A 10,001-nucleotide genomic window follows, 5' to 3' on the forward strand; every position below is an offset into this window, starting at 1 on the left:
CTTGTAAAGGGCAAAACATACACAGTCTCTTAACATTCACACTGCAAAACTGAAAGAAAAAAAATACAACAGTTTGTTGAGGAAGATCCCATTATCAATCCCCATCGCTAATGTACAAGCCCCTGAAATGACTGACATATTCAATGTGCCTGAAGAATCAAGGGAAAAAGGGAAACCTCATGCTGCTTTCAATGTCTTTCTATGCAGCAAGAGGCTCTGCCAGTAGTTGTTCTTATATGATAATCCTGGGAAAACTGAACCAAAATAATCGTATTTCCCAGCACGCTCACTTCCCCTCAAAACAGAATTACTGAGCGTTCGCGGTTCAATAACCATACGCTGTCTTCGATAGTAAACGGTACGTGACCTCAGGGAACTGCTTCTGCTCGGAGACTGGGAGCCAAACCCTGTGGCACTACCAGCTGCTCGGGCACACAGGAAAAGCAAGCACACCCATTCTGGATCTAGCTCGGAATCTGGAGCCAGGCTGTGTAGGTGGAAATGCTTGGAATCACCAAGTTTCACAGAGGAATGCATCTCTCTGCAACAGTTTGCATCTATCTCATCAGTAAACACATTAACAAGACGACTGCATTATTCAGCAGTGTGTCAGGAGGGGTCACAGATACATGAGCCCCAGGCAAGCTGAAAGAGCATGTGTGTTTTGAAGGGAAAACTATGTTTAACATAATAATACCTTATGCCCCAGTGGAACACATTTTAAGATGGGAAAGATAATCTGCAGCATTAAAATTCAATCCAAGATCTTTAAAGATTTATCATGCTTCCTTGACTTCCAAAGGACAAAGGGTACAATTTTCTCGTTGACCAGGCAATTCAAACACTAACAAATAGCTGCACGGAGAACTTCACACATTAAAACGAAATGCTGCAGAATACAGAAAACAGGGCTTGCAAAATACAGGGTTCATCCAGCCGCTATTATATATATATTTTGTAAAACATTTCTTCTCTTTATAATACATCATTTGATACCCCACAAAATTTGATGTTTTGTTATTTTATTCGCATTTCAGGAATTGAAACTACTGGAACTGAAATAAAGGTCAAATTCCCCTCTTTGCATTCGAAGAGGAGTTCTAGACAGAGGAATAATCGCTAGCTGTAGATATGACTTCTGACAAGGTCTACAGCTGGATTTCAAACCTGTGCATTTTCCAAAACCAAGTATAAAATACAACACGAAGGGTGGTTCATGTTGCTTGACTTTAGAGGAGTTTTTAAAAGCTTGCTTTAATAACAGCAACTAGAGTGAATGTGTCCGGGGGCCAGTCAGTTCAGGACCGTCGCAGGGGCTGCTTGGAAGCAATCGGCAGAACAGAAAGAGATTCCCTGCTGCCGAGGACAGGCCAGCGTTCATAACAAACTCTTCAAAAGGAAGCAAGGTTGAGCACAGCAGATCTGAGGTACTGTTAAACGCATCGTACCGTGGGGCACGTGAAGAGCAAAACAAAACAGAAAACAAACGTTTCATTTTAGATCCATCCGTCTCTCCAGCAGGCATCGATTAAGTGTGTATTTCAGAGCAAAGAAGCGATTATATTCCTATCAGTGATTGGGCCCGAGGCTACTCTTTCAGGCATGATAAATGATGTCGTGATTAGAATGTTTATAGTGAATGGAAAGCGTCCGTTTAGTTTAACAGGTTCACAAGACAAGATTTAAACCGATATTTGCGTTCACTCAAAAAGGGTCATCGGAGATTGGTCTCGACAGCTGATCAGATTCCATGGTCTGCAGCGAGACGCGCAGTGCGCTGCATAGCTCTGCCACAATGCAAATCAATGTGCTCTTTGTACTCCAGCACTGTGTTAAACTTGCACCACTTCAATGCAGAATGTCACGCCTGCTTACTACTGTATTAGAGTCACACAGACCAGAATGCAGTCCTCAAAAAAAAAAAAAAAAAAAAAAAAAAAAACCCCCAAATTCTCCAAATGCGAGAGGGGTGACAAGAGGATGAAAAAGACACTGATGCCATTCACAGCCTTGTATTGTATTTACAGCATCAATAAAGAGAAATCATTACACCATTTACGTTTATATTATTGGCTGACAAATTCTGATACCATTTTCAAATGCTTAAATCAAATAAATAATCACTCTATTTCATTAACCATGGAAACAGGACAGCAGAAGCCGCTCTCCCGTTGTTTTTTTATTTGTGTTTTTCAAATATTCTACCAATAACAAAATAAAAATAAATAAATAGCAGCTCTTCCTGACAGCTCATACCACCAAGCACTCAGTCCCAGCTGCTTGAAAGAGCCTGTGATCCAGCTGGCTGGGATTCGCTAAGCCAGCAGAACCAGGACACGGCAGTCCTGACAGAAAGCAGCATATTGACAAAACGCTGGCACCTCGGCCGACACAAGGAAAGCTCGGACACACCCTCCCTCTTATTCCGTGCCAGTTAAGTAGAAAAGGAAAAGAAATTCCTTTTTTAACTGATTTATTTTTTTGCCAGAAATTTCTGAGCTGATCCTGTGTGGTAAGATAAACACCCCCGTCACTCCCCCGGACAGCAGCAGAGTCCCACGAAAACCAGCCGCTGAAATTAACGGTCAGCTGCAGAGGACAGCACCGGGGTCACAGCTATTGCAGAACAGCTTGTAACAGGACTCGGGGCACCCTGCAAGGGACCTTGTTCTACAACAGACTCCATTCCTTTCACAAGGGACCTTGTTCTAGAATAGACTCGACCCACTCCGTCCACAAGGTACCTTGTTCTATAACAAGCTCATCCTATTCCTTTCACAATCATCACATTCTAGAAAAGGCTCGCCCCATTCCTTTCACAAGGGACCTCATTCTAGAACAGGCTCGCCCAATTCCTTTCATAAGGGACCTCATTCTAGAGCAGGCCCATTCCTTTCAGCACAGCACAAGGCTGCTACATGTTCATCTTCAGTGAGTGAATGCACTCTGACTTAAATGGTTCAGCAGACTTAAATGGCTTAAAGATTAGGCTTCCCACTGCTTTTTCTGTTAAGAAGCAAAGAGGCAGGCAGCCTTGTATTTCAAGCAATAACTGGTTCTCATGGCAACAAGAAACCAGTGCTGAAGACAGGACACACCAAACCCAGCTTATTTTATTAAAAGCTTCCAAGAACAGAAAACCGGCTGACCTCAAAACAAAATGTGATCAAATTTTGTGTGGCCACATTATAAATTATACATTTTCATAACAGCAGAGATCAGATCTGTAATCACATTCATGATAGCTAAAAATAGGGAGACCAGGTAGCTTTTTTTTTTTTTTTTTTTTTTTTTACATTTTTTATTCTCAAATGCCTCAGACAAACAGCCCTTTTCATTATTGAAATATGGTGCAGAATTACAAGCTGGTTTAAATCTTAACCTAGTTAAGTGGCGCAGATATCTGATTTTTTTTTATTGAAATTGACTGATATTCAGATTCAACCGTTAAGGACACACTTCTCGTCTTGCTTTCAATGACTTGCATGTTCTACTGAAAAACGATCATTTTACTGGCATGCAGCATTCAACAGGTCACCAGAGAAGGAACTGTGAAAGAGGAAGTGATGTTTTATCAGCCGTCCTCTCTTGTAATTAGTGGAGTGGAAGACCAGCGGGGCAGCTTTATAAACAGCAAATAAACAATCAAGGCAAGCAGAAATCCAAAATCTCACGAGAGAGACAAAACAACCCCAGCAGATTCACAGATTCCTGGACTGATAACGGAGCTCAGAGCCAAGCCTGACCCCCACCCCATTACAGAGCAGCAGTGCAGAAAGTGAACACTACAGCCGGGCAGCGTTATAATGAATGAAACACGGCTACTATCTCTCTCCCTCTCAGGGGACAAGTGGTTTTATACACCCTTGTGATACAGGCGCAGAGTACAGTGCTCAAGTCCACATGTGAAGTTCATGAATCCTGGTGGCTTGCTGAGTAGGTACTGTGTAGCCGCAAGCGCTCTGCTCCGATCACGCGGCAGCGCCACCTGCCTCTCAAGCTGGCCTGGAGATTAGAATGAAGCGGCTCTTATCCCAGGACACAATCCGTCCAGGGCAGGCCCCCAGCCAGCTGTGTTAATGCACGGCCAAACACTACACCAGTAAATACATCATGAACACATCATTTCAACACTGGTTTCAAACCAATCTAAGGAGGTTCAATTAAAGAGATTCTACTGTATATGCACCCCTTGCCAGTTCAGTACCAGCAGTTTTTGTTACAGATAAACTTTGCAGAGGTCAATACTTTGAGAGTATGGCCCTTATTACTGTACTGCATGACGAGTTTCCAATGGTAATGTTTTCAAACCGCTGCAACATCAAAAATGATTTCAGTTTACATTGCATTGTATCTGAATACACCTCGCACTACAGTGATCAATGTGCGTGTGTGTGTGTGTGTGTGTAGAATTAAACAGTTTTGGATCGATACACAATCTGCTGGTGTGTGCGTTTACTACAGCATGCAAGCGCTCTGTCATTTATTACTGAAGCGTATCCCTTTCAACCCGTGCTGCCAGAGGTTTCCCCTCCAGATTTGAAGGACGCTATTCCTAACTCAGGGATTTCTGCAGGTAAGAATTGAAAGGTTTTTTTTAAAAGGTAAATACGGATCAAGAGGTTTTTCGGGAGCATGTTTTTTATTATTTTTTTAAAATTCTGTCATGTTCATAATGAATTCACACCCTCCCTTTATAAACATGGCAGATGTGGTTGTGATGTGAAATATCACATTCCAATGTAAGAAAACAGTGCAACCTCAAGAGAAAATATCCAACGCTGCGGAGCCCAGGAACCTGCCCTCACGAGACACACACTGTTCTATCACTGCTTCAGCGCTTCAAAAGCGCTGAAGAGAAGGAGGTACTCGCCACAGCTCCAGCACATAAGCACAAACGCTCACCAGTGTGGGAAGCCAAGGAGGCCTTCAAAAGGTCAGTTCAAAGTATTGACGACCGCCTAGTTGCAGACACCTTAGTCTTTATAAATTTGCTGCATGTATACTATCCTCAAACCTTCAAGGTGTCAATATCCTGCTGCATGTAAACTATCCTCAAGCCTTCAAGCTGTAGCAGTCTAGGTTTACAGTAAAACCTTTACATTACAAATTCAATATCAACCTGACTGTGGGTCCTCCTCTCTTCATAATGGCTGGTTCAATAGTTTCAGCTTGTTTGTTCATGGTGTTTGCAAAAATAACATTGCCTGCTGTACAGTTACAGCACTGCAAACACTACAGACAATACAATGCCGAGACAAAGCTTAGGAACGAGCCAGGATCTGACTGGAAACACATTGACTAAAACTAGGAGGTTCATGGTTTAAAGTTTACAGGGGTTACATGTCAGAAATTCTTTTTTCTCTGCGGGATGTTGGGATCGAGTGCCAGGGCTCAGTACATCAAGGCAAATTACTGCAATTCTGAACAGATTTAGAAAATGACCTCCCTCTTCATTAAAGTCAATGTACATCCTGCGTCACTGGCAAGCACTGCTTCTACTTGTCCCTTTTCCAGTTTGCATTTCCCGAACCCTTAGCTCAAGCTGCCAATTCTTATTTCCGAATCCACTGCACAAAACAGAGGCAAGAACTGCTAGCCAGCGTTTGAATTACACCATTACTTTCATCAAGCCAAACAGGGTTTTCTTTTGTTTAAGAATCCAGGATTATTCTTTGCTTTTCTACCCCATTTGAAATTGCACAGTTTGGATGTTGCCTAAATGAGTGCCTTATTAATCTCATAGTAAAACCAGGAATTGGTCAAACTGCTATGCAATGGGAGTCTTATTTCAATCCCTGGCAATAAACTGGATCCAAACCAGTGTCTGTGTCTTACCCCACTGGAGCAATCGAAAGGGCTTAGCAGTGCAGGCTTTCACTGTGCCGGTGTCAAGGTTATTTGTGTTCCGCATGCCCTGGCACGTGAACAGTTAAAGCCTTGAAGCACCTGCTTTGCAGATCACAGGGAATGCGATGCTGCTTTCCTTCTCTACCAGATCCATTACAATGAAACACCTTCAAGCCCTGCCAACACTGTCAGCATCGCACAGTTCCTATTGTGTTGCCAACTCCCACGCACAAATAAACAAGCCTGTTGCTTTTCACCTTGAGCTTCATTACGCACGTCTCGGAACAATACGGGGTTTTAATGAACAAATAAGGTATTGTCGTCTCTGGTGTTAAAAGGTAGGAATTTAAAATATACATATATATAATTGCACACATTCTCAGTACCAGGTCAGTAAAGGTCTGTCAAACCAAACTTAAAAACATAAGCCACATGCTGTAAATATCACCACAATGAAACCCAGGCTCTCTCTGAAGAATGAACACAAAGAATCGAGGTGAACCTAATCTGCCTCTGTTTCTGAATACTGCACAGGCTGGTAACAGCAGCGTTCTCTCTGGGGAGAAAATCAAACAATTATAAATCGCACCTGACTGGCAGGAAACAACAGTCTGGAATCTGAAAATCAGCTACATTTGTTCTATAACATACGGATATGAATGAAAAGGAAGCATCCATGTCCTTCTATAAAATCATTCATCTGTAATTCTACACTTTTGCTGCCATTCTCAAAGAGGAGAGCCGAGGACAACAAAACCAAACATGACATGCGTAAGGAGGCTGAACTGCTGCTCCACACCCAAAGAAGGCAGTCCCTCCAAGGCAGGCGTGGGTCATGCTTGCAGGACAATGTAAGGGTGCACAGCACGCTGCACTTTAGTTCAGCCTCTTGGTCCGGCTGCTGTTATTTTGAAATTATCTCGTTACACCTGCCTTGCGTGCTCCCAGCACACACCAAGGACTCAATCTGGTGCACTGTTACTTTTAGAAGAGGGGCAGGAGGTTTTAATGAGGCCAACAAAAGCAGTGGACACGGTTCAACAGCGATATACTGCACAGATACTTTCAATGTATGTGTTGCTTTTCGCATTAAGAAAATGTCAAAATCGTTAGCAAAACGGTACCTCAATGCAACTTTCAATAGCAAAGCATAAAATAGAGGCTGCGCATTAATTCACTGCTCATGAACACTGGGTCATTAGACTCAAGCAGACCAAGCTCTTGGAAGGAGTGTCCTCCAAGTGTGGTTGCTGACATGCAGACCAAGTGGCTGAGGTGCCAGGCAGGTGTCAACGTGGGCAGGACGTGGCATGCGTAATGTTGGCAAAGAGCATCTAAAAGGTGTTAAAAGAATATATGGGATGGGTGGATAGATAGACAGATAGGTATCTCCCATATGCAGCAATGTAACCAGAGCTGATATTCTAGCCAGGTCACACTGAGGTTTCAAGCTCTAGCTGCAGTATTTATATGACTGCTTGGTATTATCCAGCCTCCAGATCTGTGTTACAAGGCAAACCTACAGAGGAAATTAAGGGGTCTCTTGTACTTTACCAGAATGTTTACATGAGCATCAGCATTGAAGATGCAAAAAAAAACAAGGAGGACACGACCTCTAGCGACCATGCCCATATGCAAATACTGTTTCACCTTTTACTCTGGGGTTTATTATCAAAGCCTCAAAAAAACCCCCAAAAAAAACCAAAAAGTTCTTCTTAACATAACCTTGAGAGTGACAAGTAACGCGAGGAAACTGACAATTGAGATGCGCAGGTCATCCCCGTTTCGTGCACCTCGCTGCGATTAAGAATTATGTACAGGGGGTCTTAGCTCAATGCACCCTGGTTTGCTATCTTCAAAGGGGCTGTATCAGCGTTTGTTCACACGGTAGAAAAAGAAACAGAATGGACAGAATGAGTTCAATTAGAAAAATGCTGTGAATGTATTGCAGTCACCGCCACTTTTCATCTCCTGCCTGTTCTGTTGAGCGCATGCCGCAATTAATTCAATCCACATATTAACAACTAATTACACTTACATATATAATAAAACCCAGCGTCTCTGGAAGGGAGGAAGGCAACTGATACAGCGCGCTTAGCGCCTCTACATCAAACAGTGTCTTGGTTTACACGTTGCAAAGCTTCATTACCCAAGTTCATCGTTAACGCAGCACACATACAGCAACAAAGCGTGGAAACAACTCTAGAACACAATCCAGATGACAGGGAGGCTACATTGTGTCCCCATTCCAATACAACGGGTTGCAACAAAATAACAACACATGTTGCAAGCAACCCTTTACACATCGGGACACAGTGCAGCTTTGCATCCAAGCCCCTTCTGAACACAGTCACGACACAGACGCACGGCGGTGTTTGCATTGACTGTTGCTCAACTCAACATGCATAACCCTCATTTTAGTGGGGATACTAACCGATTCATATTTAAGGCTCGTGTTCAATGATACATCAGGTGGCAATCCTTTAAAACACAGAGAAAGCCAAACAGATCTCCACACCGGATGCGTTCTATATGCTTTTCAGAAATGTGCAGAGATTTAATTTCCTTATTTTTAACCGCTGTAGAAACACGTGGGTTAACAATTTACAACCAGGCAGTGTTTTTGTTGTACGAGTACAGTGAAGTAACCCTTTCATTGCCAGCCAGGCTGACGCAACTTTCATCACATGCCGTGCGCCCGCGACCATCTCCATGACAATATCGACTCCCCATTGTTCACAATATATAGAAATATATAGAATTCATACCTTTTTGTTCTGCGTTTGGATGAGTTTCTTGCCAGGATGCAGAAGGCGGGTTATAAAACTCTTCTGGATCAAGGCTGCAAACAGATCGATAGCTGCAGCCTTTTGTTAACTTTGCATAAACACTTTCTGTGGTTCGACCCCCTCCTCGCTATCGTGCAAATGCAAGGCTGGTTACCTCCGCGCTGTATTGTCCAGTTTGCTGTAAACACAGTCAAAAACGGCGATCTTCTTTACACGAGTCAGTCAGTCCGATCAAACGTTGTCATCTTCAGACGCATCAGCCGTTGAAAGCATTTATTTAATCAACTTCCAAGCAAGGAGAAGAAAAAATAAATAAATCTGACTTGACTTCTTCCCTGCAAAACAGTCAAAATAAAAAAAAGCAGTTGAGTAAACGGTGTGATCAGTATGGCTCAATAAGTTATTTATTTTCTTGATTGCTGCACGCTTTCAATGACGTTAATTATCTACAGCACCGCTAGAAATACCTATATATCGTATCTCTCTCTCTCTCTCTCTCTCTCTCTCTCTCTCTCTCTATAACAATCCAGTAAATTGTTTTTTCATTTTTTTAATTGTGTTTTTTGTTCTGTTTTTTATTCTATGCTGCGGGTATTTTCTCAAAACAATGCATGAGAAATGCACCAAAATGCTCTGCAAAAAAAAAAAAAAAAAGAAGAAGAAGAAATCTTGTCGTGGCGTTGTTCTCTTCTTTGTGGATTAGGATGTTTTGTATATTTAAAGGACCATGCCTCCTTTCCCCGCCTACACCACCTACTCCATGAAAACAAAGTCCTCCCGGGGTCAGCTGCCCTGAGGAAACTTGAGACACACGCTGATAAAAGCGACAGGGCAAAACAAGATGAATGTTGGATCCCTGGGTTAATGTTGGTTTGGTTTTTTAAGCGACAGCTCCCTCCCCCTTTCTGCGGTCAGCTGTACATCCAGCCGCACAGAAAAATAAATCTGACGCTTGAGAAAAAGCAATACTTTCCTCCCGTCCTCCCGTGTACCCTAGCAGCTAAACGTTATTGGTTGGCTGGAAGGTAGTTTTTATTTCCATTGGGTCGTTTTGCAGTCACTCTATTGGTTTAATTGCGCACAGCGTTTTTCATTGGGTACATCAAATGCCATTCTGGATCAGGTTTGTGGCGTCATTAATTCAGGTAGCATCTGCTTCAATTATATATATATATATTACAGCTTGTGTTTATAATCTTTGATAATTATTTCTGCTATAGCAAGGACCTTTGTTTGTTTTAATGTACTAACTGTGCTATTGTCTGGAACGGAATTGTTGTTTTCTGAAGGCTGGTTTTATAATTGGACAAATTAAGCTTAATCTCCGCGTTCTGCGTCACAGTACTAAGAAACCCGATTTTA

The 10,001-nt window shown here is 42.5% G+C and overlaps 1 protein-coding gene across 7 annotated transcripts in view; it reads right to left on the reverse strand.

The window, feature by feature from the left end:
- LOC121299762 (armadillo repeat protein deleted in velo-cardio-facial syndrome homolog) overlaps positions 1-9,580 on the reverse strand; it is a 114,857-nt gene extending 105,277 nt beyond the window's left edge. For 4 of the 7 annotated variants that reach the window (XM_041227785.1, XM_041227786.1, XM_041227787.1 and 1 more), the window contains exon 1: positions 8,619-9,580. The gene's annotated coding sequence lies outside the window, so the exon portion shown is untranslated. The remainder of the gene's footprint in view (positions 1-8,618) is intronic. The other 3 variants (XM_041227790.1, XM_041227793.1, XM_041227788.1) reach the window with 1 other exon arrangement.
- Between the last annotated feature and the right edge of the window lie 421 nt (positions 9,581-10,001).

The sequence above is a fragment of the Polyodon spathula genome, chromosome 25, assembly GCF_017654505.1.
Source record: "Polyodon spathula isolate WHYD16114869_AA chromosome 25, ASM1765450v1, whole genome shotgun sequence".
Lineage (NCBI taxonomy): Eukaryota > Metazoa > Chordata > Actinopteri > Acipenseriformes > Polyodontidae > Polyodon > Polyodon spathula.